The following is a 23,334-nucleotide window of genomic DNA, read 5'->3' as shown; positions in this document are numbered from 1 at the left end:
CGATTACGACATGATTGAGCATGGAGCCATTTGTACTAACATCTCTCCGACACCCATATATGAATAGATGCCCCAATTCCCATGTGAGGAGAGCCACCCCACCATGAGTGATATGAGTGATTCCACCCTATGTGACATTGAGTGCATTTCCTATGAGAGGATGAGTGTGACCACCACTAGCCCGACACATGAGAGCATGAAGGAAATATGCCCTAGAGGCAATATAAAGTTATTATTTATTTCGTCATATCATGATAAATGTTTATTATTCATGCTAGAATTGTATTAACCGGAAACATAATACATGTGTGAATACATAGACAAACACAGTGTCACTAGTATGCCTCTACTTGACTAGCTCGTTGATCAAAGATGGTTAAGTTTCCTAGCCATAGACATGAGTTGTCATTTGATTAATGGGATCACATCATTAGGAGAATGATGTGATTGACTTGATCCGTTCCGTTAGCTTAGCCCTTGATCGTTTAGTTTACTTCTATTGCTTTCTTCATGACTTATGCATGTTCCTATGACTATGAGATTATGCAACTACCGATTACCGGAGGAACACTTTGTGTGCTACCAAACATCACAACGTTACTGGGTGATTATAAAGGTGCTCTACAGGTGTCTCCGATGGTACTTGTTGAGTTGACATAGATCGAGATTAGGATTTGTCACTCCGATTGTCGGAGAGGTATCTCTGGGCCCTCTCGGTAATGCACATCACTATAAGCCTTGCAAGAAATGTGACTAATGAGTTAGTCGAGGGATGATGCATTACGGAACGAGTAAAGAGACTTGCCGGTAATGAGATTGAGCTAGGTATTGAGATACCGACGATCGAATCTCGGGCAAGTAACATACCGATGACAAAGGTAACAACGTATGTTGTTATGCGATTTGACCGATAAAGATCTTCGTAGAATATGTAGGAACCAATATGAGCATCTAGGTCCGCTATTGGTTATTGACCGGAGACGTGTCTCGGTCATGTCTACATAATTCTCGAACCCGTAGGGTCCGCACGCTTAAAGTTCTGTGACGATCGGTATTATGAGTTTATATGTTTTGATGTACCGAAGGTAGTTCAGAGATGATCACGGACATGACGAGAAGTCTTGAAATGGTCGAGACATAAAGATTGATATATTGGAAGCCTATATTTGGACGTCGGAAGAGTTCCGGGTGAAATCGGGATTTTACCGGAGTGCCGGAGGGGTTACCGGAACCCCCCGGGGGTTAATGGGCCTTGTTGGGCCCTGGTGGAGAGAGAGGGGCAGGCCAGGGCAGGCCGCGCCCCCCCTCGCGCTTTGGTCCGAATTGGACTAGGAGGGGGCCGGCGCCCCCCCTTTCCTTCTCCTTCTCCCCCTTCCTTTCCCCCTCCTAGTAGGAGTAGGAAAGAGGGGAGTCCTACTCCTACTAGGAGGAGGACTCCTCCTCTTGGCGCGCCCTACAGGGCCGGCCGGCCTCCCCCCTTGCTCCTTTATATACTGGGGCAGGGGGGGCACCCTAGGACACACAAGTTGATCATTGATCTCTCCCAGCCGTGTGCGGTGCCCCCCTCCACCATAATCCACCTCGGTCATATCATAGCGGTGCTTAGGTGAAGCCCTGCGACGGTAGCTTCATCAACATTCACCATGCCATCGTGCTAACGAAACTCTCCCTCGAGCTCTACTGGATCATGAGATCGCGGGACGTCACCGAGCTGAACGTGTGCTGAACGCGGAGGTGCCGTACGTTCGGTACCGAGGATCGGTCGATCATGAAGACGTACGACTACATCAACCGCGTTGGCATAACGCTTCCACTTAACGGTCTACGAGGGTACATGGACGACACTCTCCCCTCTCGTTGCTATGCATCACCATGATCTTGCGTGTGTGTAGGATTTTTTTCTGAAATTACTACGTTCCCCAACAGAGCATGCCACACATCCTATGTGAGGTTGAGAGCCATTTGAGTGACTCCACCACCCATACGAGTGAGAGCATCCAAGAGGGAGTGAGTGAGCCACAACACTTAGTGAGTGAGGTAGTTGACACGGCATGTGTGTCCACTATGATTTCTAACAACTTAACCTCTACTCCGAGTGTGTTTTCTTTGGTGCTAGGTCTCCTACATGACGACATGCCTATCCTCGACGAGTCCATACCTCCAATGGAGATGACGATGGCCATGGTGAACGATGATGCACCCCCCACATGGTTCCATCAAGATGAAGATGACCACGACTTGGTCTTCGACACCTCACCTACAACACATGAGCGATGCTCCAAAGGTAACATAGGTGATGGTGCTTCTCTTGTCCCACTTGTGGACTATCTTACCAATGATTGCTTGCATGATGCTGACACACCTATTCCTATGCTTCATGCTAGTGCGACTCCCTCATGTCATGACTTACCAGTTTATGATGAATATGATGATGAACATGTTGAGTTGCCTAGTTGTGATGCTATGCTCCATAGGATATCATGTGAAAATTGTTTTGTCACATCATGTTCGACAACCCTTTAAACTTGTCATATGCTATGAGTGAGATCTCCCATATTGCATCATTTCAATCTCAACATAGTAACTATGCATGCCCCATTAAGATAAATCCCATTTGCACTTATGGCATAGATGATGAAATGATGGTCATTGGCTTTTGTTTTTCATGCGATGATATTGCTATGCTTCCTTTACATGATTTGCGCAACTCATCTACGATGCCATGCCATGATCACATTGTTTTGGATGTTGTCAATATTCTCCATGTGATGTTTCCATTAATGCTCATGAGGATACCCCCATAGTTTCTGATACATATTAGGAGATTTTAATGCATTCCATACTTTGCATGATTCCCATAATTGCGTGCACCATATGCATTCCATGAATAATAATGCTCTACATATTTCTTGTGATGCTTTACACAATTTGAGTCTCCATTATGCTATACATAATAACAAACCTCTCATGATGGATGACATGTTTCTTTATCACGCATCTCATTTATTTGAGCATTGGCTATTTTGTGCTAACCAACACATGCACGTGCGCATCATGATGGATGATGTGTACATCTACCACACACACAATTTTCCCTTTGTCCTTGTTTTGTGTAGGTACTCACGTATACTCGTCAACCTCTCAATCCCAAGAGTTGACGAAACGAGCTCTTGAGAGCAATGAAGATCTGGGATCCCGTGGACTATCCTTACCACCATTCCCTTCGCGCAAGGACTACGCGCATCTATTTTACTTGGCTCTCACACGGCTATGGGCTATTTACCACTTGTCACCTTATACCCATTTTATTGTGTTCACTTAGCATGTTATGCTTGCTTCTATGCCTTTGCCATGCAATTGTGACCCTTGCTTGCATTTACCCATGATACACCATTATGCTACTTCTATGTGTATTTGCCTGCTTGGTGGAGATCCTTGTTGCTATTACCATGTTTTCCTTGTACCTCATGCTATTGTTGATTCTTGTGTTGGGAGAGTCATGATGTCCCTTTGCTATTTACATATGGTCACTCGCCAATACATTGATGATATTTTACTCATATCTTGTTTTCATGATTGTGATATGTCATGCGCATTATATATGCCCACTATTTGCACACATGACATGCTTGCCATGATTCCTTCTAGTAGGTTGCATCTCCGCACTACTAGCTTTCTTGACGTGATCACTATGATTGCTTTCTTTGTCGCATCACCCATGTTCCATTATTACTCGCTTTCTTGGGTTGATGACATATATGTTCATGCCTCTCACTTGATTTGTCTTGATCATTGTCTCTTGTCTCCATTAGTTGCATCTCTCATATCCAATTGTATTGAGTGCAACCATACTATGCTTATTGACCTTGGAGACTTTGACACCTTACTTGTGATGCATGCTTGTTTGATTGAGCCTACTGTATTTGGTTGTTCTCGCATCATATGCCTCCATACTATGAAATACTCCCTTGTCCTCTCTTATGATGTGCATGATGCATACACTTGTTGGGTATCTTACCACACGAATGATAGGTTTTGCACTTCTGCTAACCTCATTTGTTTTTCCGAGTGTTTGTCATGTTCTTTCGTTTTGAAGGATTCACAAGGCATTACAGTCATGAGACATATTGGGTATGTGAAGGCATACAAGATGCCAACTCCAACATCCTTGAGGAACTCCTAAAGGTGACCTCCTTCCATTTGAGCCATCCTCAGATATGCATATTGGATGGGTCATTCTTTCATTGTAGTCTCCTTCTTGTCTACATGATACATCTATTGGATGGAGGACCGACATTGGAGATTGGCTCTATGGACCTTTACATTGAGGAACGCTCGGACTTAGTGGATTCACCACCGGACCACCACTACTACCACGACATTGAGCTATGGTACAACATCACCCATAACAAATTTGCATCTTATGCATGGGTTGACTCACATTATGATTGCCTTGTTGCATCTTCCATTTCTATGTCATCCATTATATATGAGCTTATGCACTTCCTAAGCAAATTTGTTGTGATCTTTCTTGATGGCATATTCATACATCATGATCATATTGCCTACCATCAATTGCATGATAACTTATTCATATTGAGCATCCATTGCCATATTCATGCTATTAATAAACCGTCTCACTATGACATCATTTTGCACCGTGGTTGCATTGATCATATTCACAACACATTTGTGTGCACAAGAATGCTTTTGCTCCCATGAACGCTTTGCATATCATTCTATATCATCTTGATAAGCTTCATGCGCTTTGTCACGAACAATCTTGTCGCACGGACTCATACTTACTTAATGGACAATTTGTGTGCGCTAACCATTGTATTTCAGAGTGTCGCTTGTGTTTGCTCTTTTTGCATGAATACCACTCCAGAGACACCTTGGAGTACTTGGATTGCGCCATGTCTTCCACTTCGTCCAACTACAAGTCCGTCCACGACAACTGTTTCCACGGTGATGAGGTTTTTGATCCGAGGTCGGATCTTTCCCAAGGGAGGGGAGATGATGCGGAGCATCCGATGATCATCCCCATGTACACTATGACTACTCCCCAAGACCCAAGTGGACATACGACGAGACCTCAAGCACACACTGTAACATCCCAAATTTCCAATATGGAATGTTATACATAGATCATCATTGCATATCATGTTTTATTGCATTTTGACAAATCCTCGATAAATCCTAAGCAACTCAAGGACCCTCGGAGAGAGTTGGGGATTTTCTCGAATTTTTCATATTTGATTTTCATCAAATTATAAAACGAGGATTTTGGTTTTAATTATTTTCTCTTCGGAAAAATATTTCATTTTTTAAAAATAACGAGAGGAGAAAATATGACTTCTCCAAAACAATTGAAATACTGGAGGAAAAGTGTTAAAATCATTTATTGGATTTATTTGGATTTTATTTGCAATTTTTATTGCATTAAAAATATTGCATGTTTTCAAGTATTTATTTTGATTTAAAAAAATGTTCACCCTATTCTAGATTTTCTAACTAGACGGGGAAAATTTATTTTATATTTTTCTATTTTTATTTATTTTTCTGTGAATTATTTTCCGCGGAACTTATTTAAAAAAAACGCGTGACGCCCGCTGGGCCGCAGCCCAGCCGAGCGCCGGCCCGCCCGCGCCCCTCTCCTTCTCCCGCACGGTGCCCGCCACCGCCGGAGTCCGCCATAGCCACGACCTCGCCTCCCGCTCGGCCGCCCCCTTCCCCAAGCCACCCCGGACCCCCCCTCTTTAAATACCCCCTCTCTCTCCTCTCATCAAGTCGCCGCCGCCGCCCGCACTCGCCTCGCCGCCGCCGCGTTCGTCGCCGGAGCCGCCGCCCCTCGCCGCCCCTCGCGCCCCCCCGAGCCCACACCCCGCGCCCCTCGCCGCCCCTCGCCCGGAGCCCCGCCGGAGCCCTCGCCGGAGCCGCCCGACGAGGTACTGCCTCGCTGCCCCGTTTGACTTTGCCGGTTTTGTTAAAATAAACCATTCGTTTAAAAAAACCCTAGATCGGTTTTTTTTTGGTTTTATTATTTTGCGAGCGTTCACCGAACCGTTCGTTTTAACGAACGCGTTCGTCGGTTTTTCTCTGTTAACGAACGTCCGTTCTTTAACCGTTCGTCCGTTTTTCTTTTCGTCGGATTTTTTTCTGCGATTTTTTCAGATTCGATTTCTGATCGAATCTTCGATTCTGTTTAACTTCTCGCTCGTTTATCGGAATCAGGCGATTCAAGCGCCTAGAGTTTCGTCTCGAAATTCTCTTTCCGTTTAACCTACTCAAACAAGTTTTTGCTACAGTAAAATTTGACCTAGATCCAGATTAGTAAACGAAGCTATTTTCTTTCGCCGTTTGACTTTCGTTGCTTCTTTCGAGTTGATTCTTTTTGCAAACCGGAGTTCTTAAGTTGAACTTTCTGGTTGGATCTTTCGTTCGAGTTTTACCTGTGCATTAGATGAGTACTGATTGTATGCTTGTTTGTTTGCGATAGAGTACCCGGAGTGTGCCGCTTGTTACTTCGAATCGCTAGGTTTTGCGGATCATCAGCAAGGCAAGTAACACTTTGATCATACCTTTTCATACCCAGTTTTATTGCATTAGATCTATTCCTCAAACACTTGCATGATTAGGATCTAATTAAATTGTGGGTATTGGGAAGTAGATGTGGTAGTACCTATTACCTGTTTTCTTATCAAACCCTTGGGAGTTACTTCTACGTTGCTTTTATTATTGCCATGCTATGCTCGTAGACGTGGATTGGGTTTGAGTGAAATTCATGACAGATGTGAGATTGTTAATTAATGGTTTACTTAAGGTGGCAACTAAAACTCACATCTGGGTGGATTGAGGTACCTGGGTATTCCAGGATTGCCTGTTTTTCTTTTGGACCGCCACCCAGGTTCAAAGGGATCATGAGATTATTCATGCTAGAAACTTCCGTGTGCAGCCGCAAGCTATTATGGGCTCTAGCATAGTTGACTAAGTTGTGTGAACTCTTACAGTGGTAGACTAGCAGATGTAGGGGAAAGTAGGTGTAACTGTCTACCCATACGTAAGGTGCAAACACTTCTGAAAGACTGTGTCTCGGTCATCTGTTTCTCAAACATCATGTAGTGCGAGAATCAAGCGGAGGCGATCGAGTCTTGTGGGGAAAAGTGCACAAACCTCTGTAGAGTGTATAAACTAATCATGGTTAGCCGTGTCCCCGGTTATGGACATCTTGATTATCTAGTACCTGGATTATCATGTGAATCTCATCACTATGTTACTTCTAATTAATTTTGTTGGGTTATTGATGACATTTAATTGGGATTGAGATGCTGTCAACCATCTCAATGTTTCACAACCACCATGATAGTTAAATAAAATTTATTCCTTTGAAGTAGGATAAAATTGGCTTTTCGCAAAATTGTAACCATAGAGCTTTCCACCAGCCATATATGCATGTAGTATAGCATTGTTACTGTTCATTACTCTCTATGTGTTACTTTGCCAGCATATCCTATGTGCTGACCCGTTTTCGGGCTGCAACGTTTCATGTTGCAGACTTTTCAGACGACGAGTAAGGTGCCTTAGGTCGTGGTCTTATACTCAGTGATGCCGCTGGAGTTGATGGACTCACTTATCTTCCAAGTCTTCCGCTGTTATCGTTATTAGATGGCCTTAAGCCATGTTTATCATACTTATTCTCTTTGGAGATATTCGATGTAATAAGTGTGTGATTGCTACTCTGTTATAAATCCTCCATTTGTACTGTGCGTGTCAGCATTACTGATCCAGGGATGACACTGGTGCACAGCAGCACAGACCATTTGAGGTCTGGTCGCTACACACACCATTGGACACAAGGTGAACCCGCTCCTAAATGCTTCCCCTTTCCATTCGTGTGAGACATGGTTGCTACCTCATGCAAAGACACTACATGTGCTTAGGAACCAAGGAGACAACCATGGAGATGCTCGAAGCATAGGACAAGTCCACAAGGAAGCGGATCAAGAAGTGCCTCAAGTGGAGTTGCCGCGGAGCTATAGCGGCCGGACATCCGGCAGGAACCCGGACATCCGGCGCCACCAACCAGAAGAAGACCAGAGAGAGACAGAAGCCAGAAGACTCTACAGTGGCCGGACATCCGACGCCCCGCGACGGGCCGGACATCCGGCGCCTGCCCGGAAATCCGGCGCACGCTATGCAGAGAGCAGAAGAATCGGCCACTCCAGCCTGGACATGCGGCCCAAGGCCCGGACATCCGGCTCTTCATGAGCTGCCGGACATCCGCCCCCCAGCCCGGACATCCGGCGCCTGTCTGCGCACAGTGAACGGGCCAAGGACCCATGTATCCCCCCTCTTACTTACCCCTTCGTGGGCTAACACTATATATAGACCCCCTTCTCCTCCTAGTTAGGGTTAGCAGAGGATTAGCTCATTTAGAGATAGAGCTTTGCTCATCCATACGGATCTACTCCACGAGAGAGACCGCGGCCTCTACGGAAAAGATCCACCTTGGATTCAAGACCCCTCACGGGAAGATCCCCTCATGGATCAAGACCTCCTCACGGAGAAGAACCGGTTACCCTATGTATCGTCCTTTGTTGGATTTGGATCGTGTATCTCTTTGTGTTTGGAGGATCTAGCACATGTGTGATTGTTCTTGTTGGTTTGAGTGATTCTCTCGTGTTTTCCCTCATGTTTCCCCTCGTGTTCTTCGTGTTCTTAGTTGGGATCCACTCCTTTCGTGAAAGATCAGCCGTATAGGGTTCCACCCTACATCAGGGAGGGGCGGCGCCCCCTGCTTCCTTCTCTTTCCCCCTCCTTCCTTCTTCTCCTAGTAGGACTAGGAAAGGGGGGAGTCCTACTCCTACTAGGAGGAGGATTCCTTCCCCCTTGGCGCGCCCATGAGGGCCGGCCGGCCTCCCCCTTGCTCCTTTATATACAGGGGCAGGGGGCACCCTAGAAGACACACATCAAAGTTGATCTTAGCCGTGTGCGGTGCCCCCCTCCACAGATTTCCACCTCGGTCATATCGTTGTAGTGCTTAGGCGAAGCCCTGCATCGGTAACTTCATCAACACCGTCACAACGTCGTCATGCTGACAGAACTCTCCCTCGACCTCAGTTGGATCAAGAGTTCGAGGGACGTCACCGAGCTGAACGTGTGCAGGTCGTGGAGGTGCCATGCGTTCGGTACTTGATCGGTTGGATCGCGAAGACGTTCGACCACATCAACCGCGTTACTAAACGCTTCCACTTTCGGTCTACAACGGGACGTAGACACACTCTCCCCGCTCGTTGCTATGCATCACATAGATAGATCTTGTGTGATCGTAGGTAAATTTTTTGAAATACTGCATTCCCCAACAGTGGTATCAGAGCCAGGTCTATGCGTAGATGTTATATGCACGAGTAGAACACAAAGAGTTGTGGGCGACAATAGTCATACTGCTTACCAGCATGTCATACTTTGATTCGGCGGTATTGTTGGATGAAGCGGCCTGGACCGACATTACGCGTACGCTTACGCGAGACTGGTTCTACCGACGTGCTTTGCACACAGGTGGCTGGCGGGTGCCAGTTTCTCGAACTTTAGTTGAATCGAGTGTGACTATGCCCGGTCCTTGTTGAAGGTTAAAACAACAAACTTGACGAAAAATCCTTGTGGTTTTGATGCGTAGGTAAGAAACGGTTCTTGCTCAGCCCGTAGCAGCCACGTAAAACTTGCAACAACAAAGTAGAGGACGTCTAACTTGTTTTTGCAGGGCATGTTGTGATGTGATATGGTCAAGACATGATGCTAAATTTTATTGTATGAGTTGATCATGTTTTGTAACAGAGTTATCGGCAACTGGCAGGAGCCATATGGTTGTCGCTTTATTGTATGCAATGCAATCGCCATGTAATTGTTTTTACTTTATCACTAAGCAGTAGCGATAGTCGTAGAAGCAATAGTTCGCGAGACGACAATGATGCTACGATGGAGATCAAGGTGTCGCGCCGGTGACGATGGTGATCATGACGGTGCTTTGTAGATGGAGATCAAAGGCACAAGATGATGATGGCCATATCATATCACTTATATTGATTGCATGTGGTGTTTATCCTTTATGCATCTTATTTTGCTTAGTTCGACAGTAGCATTATAAGATGATCTCTCACTAAATTTCAAGGTACAAGTGTTCTCCCTGAGTATGCACTGTTGCTACAGTTCGTCGTGCCGAGACACCACGTGATGATCATGTGTGATAAGCTCTACGTTCACATACGGTGGGTGCACGCCAGTTTTGCACACGCAGAATACCCGGGTTAAACTTGATGAGCCTAGCATATGCAGATATGGCCTCGGAACACTCAGATCGAAAGGTCGAGCGTGAATCATATAGTAGATATGATCAACATAGTGATGTTCACCATTGAAAACTACTCCATCCACGTGATGATCGGACATGGTTTAGTTGATTTGGATCACGTGATCACTTAGATGATAAGAGGGATGTCTATCTAAGTGGGAGTTCTTAAGTAATATGATTAATTGAACTTTAATTTATCATGAACTTAGTCCTGATAGTATTTGCATAACTATGTTGTAGATCAATAGCTCGCGATGTAGCTCCCCGTTTTATTTTTGATATGTTCCTAGAGAAAAACTATGTTGAAAGATGATAGTAGCAATGATGCGGACTAGGTCAGTGATCTGAGGATTATCCTCATTGCTGCATAGAAGAATTATGTCCCGTAGTATTTTGCATGTCTATGTTGTTGTAGATCAATGGCTTGTGCTACTGTTCCTTTGAATTTTAATGCGTTCCTAGAGAAAGCTAAGTTGAAAGATGATGGTAGCAACTACACGGACTGGGTCCATAACTTGAGGATTATCCTCATTGCTGCACAGAAGAACTATGTCCTGGAAGCACCGCTAGGTGCAAGACCCGCTGCAGGAGCAACACCAGACGTTGTGAACGCCTGGCAGAGCAAAGCTGATGACTACTCGATAGTTCAGTGTGCCATGCTTTACGACTTAGAACCGGGACTTCAACGATGTTTTGAACGTCATGGAGCATATGAGATGTTCCAGGAGTTGAAGTTAATATTTCAAGCAAATGCCCTGAGAGATATGAAGTCTCCAATAATTTCTATAGCTACAAAATGGAGGAGAATAGTTCTGTCAGTGAGCATATACTCAAAATGTCTGGGTATCATAATCACTTAACTCAGCTGGGAGTTAATCTTCCGGTTGATAGTGTCATTGACAGAGTTCTTCAATCACTGCCACCAAGCTACAAAAGCTTCGTGATGAACTATAACATGCAAGGGATGGATAAGACAATTCCCGAGCTCTTCGCAATGCTAAAGGTTGCGGAGGTAGAAATCAAGAAGGAGCATCAAGTGTTGATGGTCAACAAGCCCACGAGTTTCAAGAAAAAGGGTAAAGGGAAGAAGGGGAACTTCAATAAGAACGGCAAGCAAGTTGCTGCTCAAGTGAAGAAGCCCAAGTCTGGACCTAAGCCCTAGACTGGGTGCTTCTACTGCAAAGGGACTGGTCACTGGAAGCGGAACTACCCCAAGTATTTGGCGGATAAGAAGGATGGCAAGGTGAACAAAGGTATATGTGATATACATGTTATTGATGTGTACCTTACTAATGCTCACAGTAGTGCTTGGGTATTTGATACTGGTTCTGTTGCTAATATTTGCAACTCGAAACAAGGACTACGGATTAAGCGAAGATTTGCTAAGGACGAGGTGACGATGCGCGTGGGAAATGGTTCCAAAGTCGATGTGATCGCCGTCGGCACGCTACCTCTACATCTACCTTTGTGTCGTGGTTTTGTCACGGCAGATGTCCTAGAGAAAGGACTTAGTCGTGGAGCCATCGCTATGGGTTAGCTTAAAGGGGTTAAAGCGGACAAGGGACGCAAGAGAGTTTTATACTAGTTCGGCCCCTTACGATGAAGGTAAAAGCCTACGTCTAGTTGTGATGGAATTGATGGGGTTTCGATGACCAGGGAGCGAATACGCTTTGCCTGAGTCTCGAGTTGTTGTTTGTTGTCCTTGAACCACCGCCGGGTCGTCCCCTTATATACATGGGTTGACGCCCGTCGGTTTACAGAATCCCGAGGCCGGCTCATACTCATGTCCGGCTCGGTCTCTGCTACTTCTATCTTTCAACACAAGTTTACATATCAACGCCGGTTTATGTCTACAGGCCTTAAACCGGCTTTGGGCCCTGGGCCTTCATAAAGCGTCACCGTCTGTCTTCATGGACTTCAGATACAGATGAACTATTTATGGGGTTAACCCGGGCTCTCCTGGCCGGTTTACGCCCAGTGGTAATATCCCCAACATTAGGCCCCAGATTGATTTGAACTGGTTCATGTCAATCCTCAATACTTAAGAAAACTTCTTCTTCAACATCTTCACATAACCTTGCAAACCGCCGTGACATCATCTTCTAGGACCATGATAAACCGCTGTGACGTCACCTGTTTCTTTTAAAACTGTGTATAATCCACCTTCATTAATGAGCCTCCGACAATCGAGGCGACAGCTCCGCCTCATATCCAAAAATTCGGCTCCTCGATTTTTGCGCCTGACGTTTATCTTTCTGCCCTTATAAATAGGGCCAGGGGGTCTTTCCATTTTCCCCCTCGTGCCTCTTCGCGTCATCATCTTCCTTGCGCCGACCGGCCCTCAAGCTCTACCGTCGCCGTCGTCCTTCGCCTCTGCTTCGACAAAGGCCGCTGCATCAACCTGATCGTATCAGAGAAAAACCGCGGCGCCTCTCCGCCACCCCATCAGCATCAGTAAGGCCCCCCTTTCTTTTACCATAGATCTGGCATTAGGGTTTCGGTGTTCATCAGTGTTCGTCGCTGCCCTTCTTTATCCTTATTTATATCCATGGATTAGATCCAAAAACCACATAGGCCTCGCGCGGTAGTAGTTTTAGCACCTGTTTGATATCCAACTCATCTCAACTTGGTGAACTTTTAGCACGCTGGAAATTAGGTCAGAATATATTTTGTTTTTCCAACGCGCGGTAGATCTGAAATTACTATAGCAAGATGTGAAACTTGTTTCTTCCTTCACTTACACAATTTGAATACCAGATTGGGCGGTTTAACTTCACAGAAAACCAGATGACCCAGTAGATACCATTAGTCCCCTGTTGAACCGCCAATGCATTACACCGTTTCCATTGTCAGACTCCGGTTTACGAATAACCAAATCCGGTTTATCAATATGCTTGTATCCTTATCCCGTTGTATAGTTGTCCACTGTAAATCTTGAACCGGCAATAATCATGTTTTAGATCTTTCGTTGCCATGGCCAAGCAAGTCTATGAATGCAATTGGGCTCCTTCTCTAGTAACCGAAGAACAGTTAAACAATCTTGTTAAAATGGGCGCTTTAGCCAAGAAAGATGTCATCCACTGGAGGGTCCCTGGCCCGGAAAATCCTCCTACACCCAAGGATGGAGAGGTAGTCATGTTTGTTGATCATCTCGGACGAGGTTTTAGCCCTCCCGATTCAAAAAATTTCCGAGATGTACTAGCCAATTTTTAGCTGTGCCCTCAAGACATCGGTCCCAATTCTGTGACCAACATCTGCCACTTCCAAGTCTTCTGTGAGGTTTGTCTGCAAGAGGAACCTACTGTCGAACTGTTTAGGGATTTCTTTCACTTAAACCGTCGCACAGAGTTCTCGGATGGACCCAACACGGAACTGGGCGGAATGGCGGTTCAGAAAAGGAAAGAAGTCACCTTCCCTCATCCCAAACTCCACAGTCACCCCAAAGAGTGGAACCAGACTTGGTTTTATTGCATGGATACATCTCCACCTGATGAAAACCCCCTTCCGGGTAACCGCCCTGAACGCCTAAGCAACACACATCCTTTTCCTCAGAGGTTGACTGCAAGAGAAAGGGCCAACTATGCTCCTCAATTATCAAAGCTTAGAGCCTTCATGGCAAACGGTTTGACCGGAGTTGATCTTGCTCGTTGTTGGATAAGCTGGAGTATTCTTCCCTTAAGCCGGCGCTCCGGTTTGATGTGTGAGTATACAGGGAGTTTGAAGGATGCTCAGCGGCACATTGACATTCAGCTTACAGATGCATAAGTCACTGAGGCTATAAAAAATATACTGAACGAACCGGAGGCTGTTTGTGCCCAAACCAGACTACTCCCTTTCTGCACCTTCAACAAACCACCAGCTGTAAGAATCATATAATCTTTTTATCTGAAGTTTCTTCTGTCCAAATATTTTCTGAAAGTGTGATTATTTCTGACAGGGTGATGATCCGTTCTGGAACAAGAAACCATCACAAGACAAACCGGCGAAGCCGCAAGACAAACCGGTCAAGCCAGTTCGTCCAAAGACCAAGGTTGTTAAAAAACCTGCCAAGAGAAGGACCACTGCATCCTCCGATCCACCAGCTGATGACGATGTGGGTAATCCAGAACCAGAGGTAGAACTTGACTCTCTTGGTTCATTTTTCGTACATCTCATTGACAATGATTATTATCAGGACGACGCTGAAGGCAGTCATGCTGAGGACGTAGAGGTAACCATTCTTTCCTCCGATTCAGATCCTCTGCCAACATCAAAAATCCGTCAAGCAAACCGGAAAGTAAAATTTTCTCACCCTCTTGCTTACTTGGACCCAAACTTTCTTTTGAAGATGCAGCAGCACGAGGCTCGCCATACAACCCGGCACAGCGGCCAGGTAGTTACCTCCGCCGGTTTACCGAACAGTCCGGTTCGGAAACGCCGATCAGAGGTCTCTTATCCCATTGATACTTCATGCCCAAAAGCAGGTTGTTTCTGCCAGCCTCTTAACCCATCTGATTCAAATTATCAGGGTACTTCTCACTCATCCTCTGGTGAGTCATCGGCCACACAGCTTCCACCCCTCAAAACAGTTCCTGGGTGAGCTATGCACGTGTCTTTATTCTTGATGTGTTATCTTTACATACTGTACTGATCCTTATGTCTATCTTTTCTCAGCGCCAAGCCAAGACCCAGCAAGAAGGCTCGGTTAAGCAAACCGGCTGATGATAATGTAGCTGCTGAACCAGAAACAACTCCAGATCCGGAAGAAACCGACGCTGACGCCATGCTTAATGATCCGCCGCCTCAAGACCATGACTTCCTTGCCGAACAAGTGCAAGTTGACGCTACAAGCCATGCAGACCGGCCAACCAGCCCAGTCCGAACTGATGATAAACCGGTCAGTCCAGTTAAGGATACTGACAAACCGCCAACTCCAGCGAAGGCTGCTGATGACAAAGATGATGACATTATGATTACTGGCACTGGCCACACCACTCCTGGCAATCCTGTCACTTTGTCAAAACATACTGCCAAGGATGAGCTCTCGGCAGAGGCAAATGGAATGCCGATTTATCAAGCTACGCCCATCTCAATGCTCAAGACATTCACTCTGGCTTCTTGAACCGTCTGTATACCAGCCGTGACTATGAAGCTAGTTTGGTAAACTTGATGAAGGAGCGATATGAGGTAACTACTATTTTTCTCTTTTGTCCAATTGCAGTTTATGAACTCCTAGTAGCCCCCAAGTGACGGTTTATGATACCAATCTAAACCGGGACTTTTGTCATAACTTAACTTTGCATATTTAGCCTCCAGGGACCGGATTACCTTTTTAAGATGAACCGGTTCCTTAAAATTTGCCATACTGCTCTTCACCGGTATAGCCCCCAAGGGCCGGTTTAACTTTATAAAGATGAACCGGGACTGTAGAAGAATTCCCATACCAACATTTTTTGAGCAAACACACATTAGCCCCCCAAGTGCCAAGATTAATACTTGTATTGTGCTTGGGACTTGTAGAAATTTCTGATAAGGAACAAATATGCATTAGCCCCCAAGTATCAAGGGCATAACTTGTTATGTGCTTGGTACTTCAAATATGTATTGTTAACTCATTATGTATCTGTCTCTTTATAGGCTGAACTGAGCAAGAAGGAAATTCAAACCGCTGATCTGCAAGAGAACATCAAGTCCCAACAGGACGAAACTTCAAAGCAAAAGATGAGCTGACGAGCACCTTAGCCGCTATGGAAAAGCTGAAGGAGAGCTTCGCCAAGGAGCGGGCGGATTGGAACACAGAGAAATCCGCTTTGCGGAAAAGAGCCGAAGACGCAGAAGCAGCTCTCAAACCGGTGGTAGACGAGCTGACTGGTGTAAAGCGGCAAGTACATGCTATGACCGCTGCTGTGTTTGGTAAGCATCCTTGCTTTATACTTTCAACATATCTTCCCATGTGTGGCTGGTTTACTGACGTTTATAATGATGCAGGAACTCGCATTAGCCATCTGGGCTCTGATGTACAGAAGAAGTTGAAAGCGGCCTATACTCTGATAGAGCAGCTGTATACCGGCGCGCAGCGGATCATCTGTACCACTTCACACAATAAACCTCCTCCAACATTGATCAAGGACACCTTAGAAAGGCTATCCATGCTGCCTGCCCGGGTTGAAGAACTAAAGAAAGCTGCGGCAAGGGCCGGAGCTCTGACCGCTCTAACCCGGGCAAAGGCATGGGTGCCTGATCTTGATCCGGTGGACGTGGCTAAAGGCTTCCCAAGATTAAAAGAAGACGGATCAGAATTTGGCCAGGAGGATCTCCGCGCCATAAACCGGGAAGTACGTCCACTGGCTTGTCAATTGGCTGAAGAAGTTGATCTCTCATACTATCAGGCAAGTTATGATGATAAGAACAGACGGGTTGTGGCGCCAATTCCAGAAGCGCAAAATCTGATCCCTCCAATCCGTAAGCACACTTATGCCCCTGATATTGAACCGTCAACCCTTATAAGCGACGAAGCTATGTTCCAAGCTTTAACTGGGATCGACTGGACAACTGTTGACTTCCAGCCGCTGGGTAGAGACGAAGAAGATGAATCGGTGCAAGATGATCCGTAGCCGTCAGGTCAAGCTGATAAGCAATCATAATCCGGGGGCCGGTTTAGTCTTCCACTTGCTGCAATGCTAATTGAGAAACAATTATCCCTTTGGGCACTAAAACGCCTTGTAATAGGCTAGTTAAAACACTTGGTCTGTTATGCCTTCGTGCATATTTATCTACGACTGATGCGTGTTAATCCGCCATGCTTAAGATACAATGTTCATAATCCATAGCTATTTATTCAAGTTGTTCCTACAGATAAGAAGCTTAAAGCGCCCTGGCGGTTTACCACCGGGCGGGTCATGATACCCAAATATACATATGACCAAGGTTTATAACCAAGGTTGTAAAAGATAACCAAATACGGAAATATATGATACCTGTGACCTTTAGGCATAGTGGCTGACCAACTTTGTAATGAGGGTAATAACCCTAATCCGGAGTAAAAGTAACTCCTGTTATATGATGCCGGTTTACAATAAAACCGCTCTGGGTTGTGATAAACACCGGTTTATTCCATACTGGTGACTTTGAGTCAAAACCAGACCGGGCTGATAGTCTCCGGATTATAACTTGATCATGTACTGACAACTTGTAGTTGACAGCCTAACCGGGTTGACAAACACCGGTTTGAAAACATTGTTGGGGATCATTGCAGAATTTTAAAATTTTCTACGCATCACCAAGATCCATCTATGGAGTTTACTAGCAACAAGGGGAAAGGAGTGCATCTACATACCCTTGTAGATCGCGAGCGGAAGCGTTCAAGTGAACGGGGTTGATGGAGTCGTACTCGTCGTGATCCAAATCACCGATGACCGAGTGCCGAACGGACGGCACCTCCGCGTTCAACACACGTACGGAGCAGCGACGTCTCCTCCTTCTTGATCCAGCAAGGGGGAAGGAGAGGTTGATGGAGATCCAGCAGTACGACGGCGTGGTGGTGGAAGTAGCGGGGATCCCGGCAGGGCTTCGCCAAGCGCAAGCGGGAGAGAGAGGTGTCACGGGAGAGAGAGGGAGGCGCCAGGGGCTAGGGTACTGCTGCCCTCCCTCCCCCCCCACTATATATAGGGGTCCTGGGGGGGAGGGCCGGCCCCCTGGAGATCCCATCTGAGGGGGGGGGGCGGCGGCCAAGGGGGGTGGCTTGCCCCCCAAGCCAAGTGGGGCGCCGCCCCCCTAGGGTTTCCAACCCTAGGCGCAGGGGGAGGCCCAAGGGGGGCGCCCCAGCCCACTAGGGGCTGGTTCCCCTCCCACTTCAGCCCATGGGGCCCTCCAGGACAGGTGGCCCCACCCGGTGGACCCCCGGGACCCTTCCGGTGGTCCCGGTACAATACCAATAACCCCCGAAACTTTCCCGGTGGCCGAAACTGGACTTCCTATATATTATTCTTCACCTGCGGACCATTCCGGAACTCCTCATGACGTCCGGGATCTCATACGGGACACCGAACAACTTTCGGGTTTCCGCATACTAATATCTCTACAACCCTAGCGTCACCGAACCTTAAGTGTGTAGACCCTACGGGTTCGGGAGACATGCAGACATGGCCGAGACGACTCTCCGGTCAATAACCAACAGCGGGATCTGGATACCCATGTTGGCTCCCACATGTTCCTCGATGATCTCATCGGATGAACCACGATGTCGAGGATTCAATCAATCCCGTATATAATTCCCTTTGTCAATCGGTACGTTACTTGCCCGAGATTCGATCGTCGGTATCCCAATACCTCGTTCAATCTTGTTACCGGCAAGTCACTTTACTCGTGCCGTAATGCATGATCCCGTGACTAACTCCTTAATCACATTGAGCTCATTATGAGGATGCATTACCGAGTGGTCCCAGAGATACCTCTCCTTCATACGGAGTGACAAATCCCAGTCTCGATCCGTGCCAATCCAACAGACACTTTCGGAGATACCCGTAGTGCACCTTTATAGTCACCCAGTTACGTTGTGACGTTTGGCACACCCAAAGCACTCCTACGGCATCCGGGATTTGCACGATCTCATGGTCTAAGGAAATGATACTTGACATTGAAAAAGCTCTAGCAAACGAACTACACGATCTTTGTGCTATGTTTAGGATTGGGTCTTGTCCATCACATCATTCTCCTAATGATGTGATCCCGTTATCAATGACATCCAATGTCCATAGTCAGGAAACCATGACTATCCGTTGATCAACGAGCTAGTCAACTAGAGGCTCACTAGGGACATGTTGTGGTCTATGTATTCACACATGTATTACGATTTCCGGATAACACAATTATAGCATGAATAATAGACAAATTATCATGAACAAGGAAATATAATAATAACCATTTTATTATTGCCTCTAGGGCATATTTCCAACAGTCTCCCACTTGCACTAGAGTCAATAATCTGGTTACATTGTGATGAATCGAACACCCATAGAGTTCTGGTGTTGATCATGTTTTGCTCTAGGGAGAGGTTTAGTCAACAGATCTGCTCCATTCAGGTCCGTATGTACTTTACAAATATCTATGTCTCCATTCTGAACACTTTCACGAATGGAGTTGAAGCGACGCTTGATATGCCTGGTCTTCCTGTGAAACCTGGGCTCCTTGGCAAGGGCAATAGCTCCAGTGTTGTCACAGAACAGAGTCATCGGGCCCGACGCATTGGCAATCACCCCTAGGTCGGTAATGAACTCCTTCATCCAGATTGCTTCTTGCGCTGCCTCTGAGGCTGCCATGTACTCCGCTTCACATGTAGATCCCGCCACGACGCTTTGCTTGCAACTGCACCAGCTTACTGCCCCTCCATTCAAAATATACACGTATCCGGTTTGTGACTTCGAGTCATCCAGATCTGTGTCGAAGCTAGCGTCGACGTAACCCTTTACGACGAGCTCTTCGTCACCTCCATAAACGAGAAACATATCCTTAGTCCTCTTCAGGTACTTCAGGATATTCTTGACCGCTGTCCAGTGTTCCATGCCGGGATTACTTTGGTACCTTCCTACCAAACTTAGGGCAAGGTTTACATCAGGTCTGGTACACAGCATGGCATACATAATAGACCCTATGGCCGAGGCATAGGGGATGACACTCATATTTTCTCTATCTTCTGTCGTGGTCGGGCATTGAGCCGTGCTCAATTGCACACCTTGCAATAAAGGCAAGAACCCTTCTTGGACTGATCCATATTGAACTTCTTCAATATCTTGTCAAGGTACGTACTCTGTGAAAGACCAATGAGGCGTCTCGATCTATCTCTATAGATCTTGATGCCTAATATATAAGCAGCTTCTCCAAGGTCCTTCATTAAAAAACACTTATTCAAGTAGGCCTTTATACTTTCCAAGAATTCTATATCATTTCCCATCAATAGTATGTCATCCACATATAATAAGAGAAATGCTACAGAGCTCCCACTCACTTTCTTGTAAACACAGGCTTCTCCATAAGTCTGTGTAAACCCAAACGCTTTGATCATCTCATCAAAACGAATGTTCCAACTCCGAGATGCTTGCACCAGCCCATAGATGGAGCGCTGGAGCTTGCATACCTTGTTAGCATTTTTAGGATCGACAAACCTTCCGGCTGCATCATATACAATTCTTCCTTAAGAAAGCCGTTAAGGAATGCCGTTTTGACGTCCATTTTCCATATCTCATAATCATAGAATGCGGCAATTGCTAACATGATTCGGACGGACTTCAGCTTCGCTACGGGTGAGAAAGTCTCATCGTAGTCAACCCCTTGAACTTGTCGATAACCCTTAGCGACAAGTCGAGCCTTATAGATGGTCACATTACCATCCGCGTCTGTCTTCTTCTTAAAGATCCATTTATTTTCTATGGCTCGCCGATCATCGGGCAAGTCAGTCAAAGTCCATACTTCGTTTTCATACATGGATCCTATCTCGGATTTCATGGCTTCTAGCCATTTGTCGGAATCCGGGCCCGCCATCACTTCTTCATAGTTCGAAGGTTCACCGTTGTCTAACAACATGATTTCCAGGACAGGGTTGCCGTACCACTCTGGTGCGGAACGTGTCCTTTTGGATCTTCGAAGTTCAGCAGTAACTTGATCCGAAGCTTCATGATCATCATCATTAACTTCCTCCCCAGTCGGTCTAGGCGCCACAGGAACATCTTCCCACGCTGTGCTACTTTCCGGTTCGGAAGGGGCGACTATCACCTCATCAAGTTCCACTTTCCGCCCACTTAATTCTTTCGAGAGAAACTCTTTCTCCAGAAAGGACCCGTTCTTGGCAACAAAGATTTTGCCTTTGGATCTGAGGTAGAAGGTATACCCAATGGTTTCCTTAGGGTATCCTACGAAGGCGCATTTTTCCGACTTGGGTTCGAGCTTTTCAGGTTGAAGTTTCTTGACATAAGCATCGCATCCCCAAACTTTTAGAAACGACAGCTTAGGTTTCTTCCCAAACCATAATTCATACGGTGTCGTCTCAACGTAATTCGACGGAGCCCTATTTAAAGTGAATGCGGCAGTCTCTAAAGCATAGCCCCAAAATGAGAGCGGTAGATCGGTAAGAGACACCATAGATCGCACCATATCCAATAGAGTGCGATTACGATGTTCGGACACACCATTTCGCTGAGGTGTTCCAGGCGGCGTGAGTTGTGAAACGATTCCACATTTCCTTAAGTGTGTGCCAAATTCGTGACTTAAATATTCCCCTCCACGATCTGATCGGAGGAACTTTATTTTTCTGTCACGTTGATTCTCAACCTCACTCTGGAATTCCTTGAACTTTTCAAAGGTTTCAGACTTGTGTTTCATTAGGTAGACATACCCATATCTACTTAAATCATCAGTGAGAGTGAGAACATAACGATAGCCACCGCGAGCCTCAACACTCATTGGACCGCACACATCAGTATGTATGATTTCCAATAAGTTGGTTGCTCGCTCCATTGTTCCGGAGAACAGAGTCTTGGTCATCTTACCCATGAGGCATGGTTCGCACGTGTCAAATGATTCGTAATCAAGAGACTCCAAAAGTCCATCTGCATGGAGCTTCTTCATGCGTTTGACACAATGTGACCAAGGCGGCAGTGCCACAAGTATGTGGGACTATCGTTATCAACTTTACATCTTTTGGTATTCACACTATGAATATGTGTAAGATCACGTTCGAGATTCATCAAGAATAAACCATTGACCAGCGGGGCATGACCATAAAACATATCTCTCATATAAATAGAACAACCATTATTCTCGGATTTAAATGAGTAGCCATCTCGAATTAAACGAGATCCTGATACAATGTTCATGCTCAAAGCTGGCACTAAATAACAATTATTGAGGTTTAAAACTAATCCCGTAGGTAAATGCAGAGGTAGCGTGCCGACGTCGATCACATCGACCTTGGAACCATTCCCGACGCGCATCGTCACCTCGTCCTTCGCCAGTCTCCGCTTATTCTGCAGCTCCTGTTTTGAGATACAAATATGAGCAACCGCACGGGTATCAAATACGCAGGAGCTACTACGAGTACTGGTAAGGTACACATCAATTACATGTATATCACATATACCTTTGGTGTTGCCGGCCTTCTTGTCCGCTAAGTATTTGGGGCAGTTCCGCTTCCAGTGACCACTTCCCTTGCAATAAAAGCACTCAGTCTCAGGCTTGGGTCCATTCCTTGGCTTCTTCCCGGCAACTGGCTTACCGGGCGCGGCAACTCCCTTGCCGTCTTTCTTGAAGTTCTTCTTACCCTTGCCTTTCTTGAACTTAGTGGTTTTATTCACCATCAACACTTGATGTTCTTTTCTGATCTCCACCTCCGCCGATTTCAGCATTGAATATACCTCAGGGATGGTCTTTTCCATCCCCTGCATATTGAAGTTCATCACAAAGCTCTTGTAGCTTGGTGGAAGCGACTGAAGGATTCTGTCAATGACCGCGTCATCCGGGAGATTAACTCCCAGCTGAGTCAAGAGGTTGTGCAACCTAGACATTTTGAGTATGTGCTCACTGACAGAACTGTTTTCCTCCATCTTACAACTGAAGAACTTGTCGGAGACTTCATATCTCTCGACCCGGGCATGAGCTTGGAAAACCATTTTCAGCTCTTCGAACATCTCATATGCTCCGTGTTGCTCAAAACGCTTTTGGAGCCCCAGTTCTATGCTGTAAAGCATGCCGCACTGAACGAGGGAGTAATCATCAGCACGTGATTGCCAAGCGTTCATAACGTCTTGGTTCTCTGGGATGGGTGCATCACCTAGCGGTGCTTCTAGGACATAATCTTTCTTGGCAGCTATGAGGATGATCCTCAGGTTCTAGACCCAGTCCGTATAGTTGCTGCCATCATCTTTCAGCTTGGTTTTCTCTAGGAACGCGTTGAAGTTGAGGGCAACATGGGCCATTTGATCTACAAGACATATTGTAAAGATTTTAGACTAAGTTCA

Source organism: Aegilops tauschii, chromosome 1, assembly GCF_002575655.3.
Source record: "Aegilops tauschii subsp. strangulata cultivar AL8/78 chromosome 1, Aet v6.0, whole genome shotgun sequence".
Taxonomy (NCBI): domain Eukaryota; kingdom Viridiplantae; phylum Streptophyta; class Magnoliopsida; order Poales; family Poaceae; genus Aegilops; species Aegilops tauschii.
The sequence above is the reverse complement of the archived record's forward strand: the minus strand, read 5'-3'. Positions refer to the sequence as shown.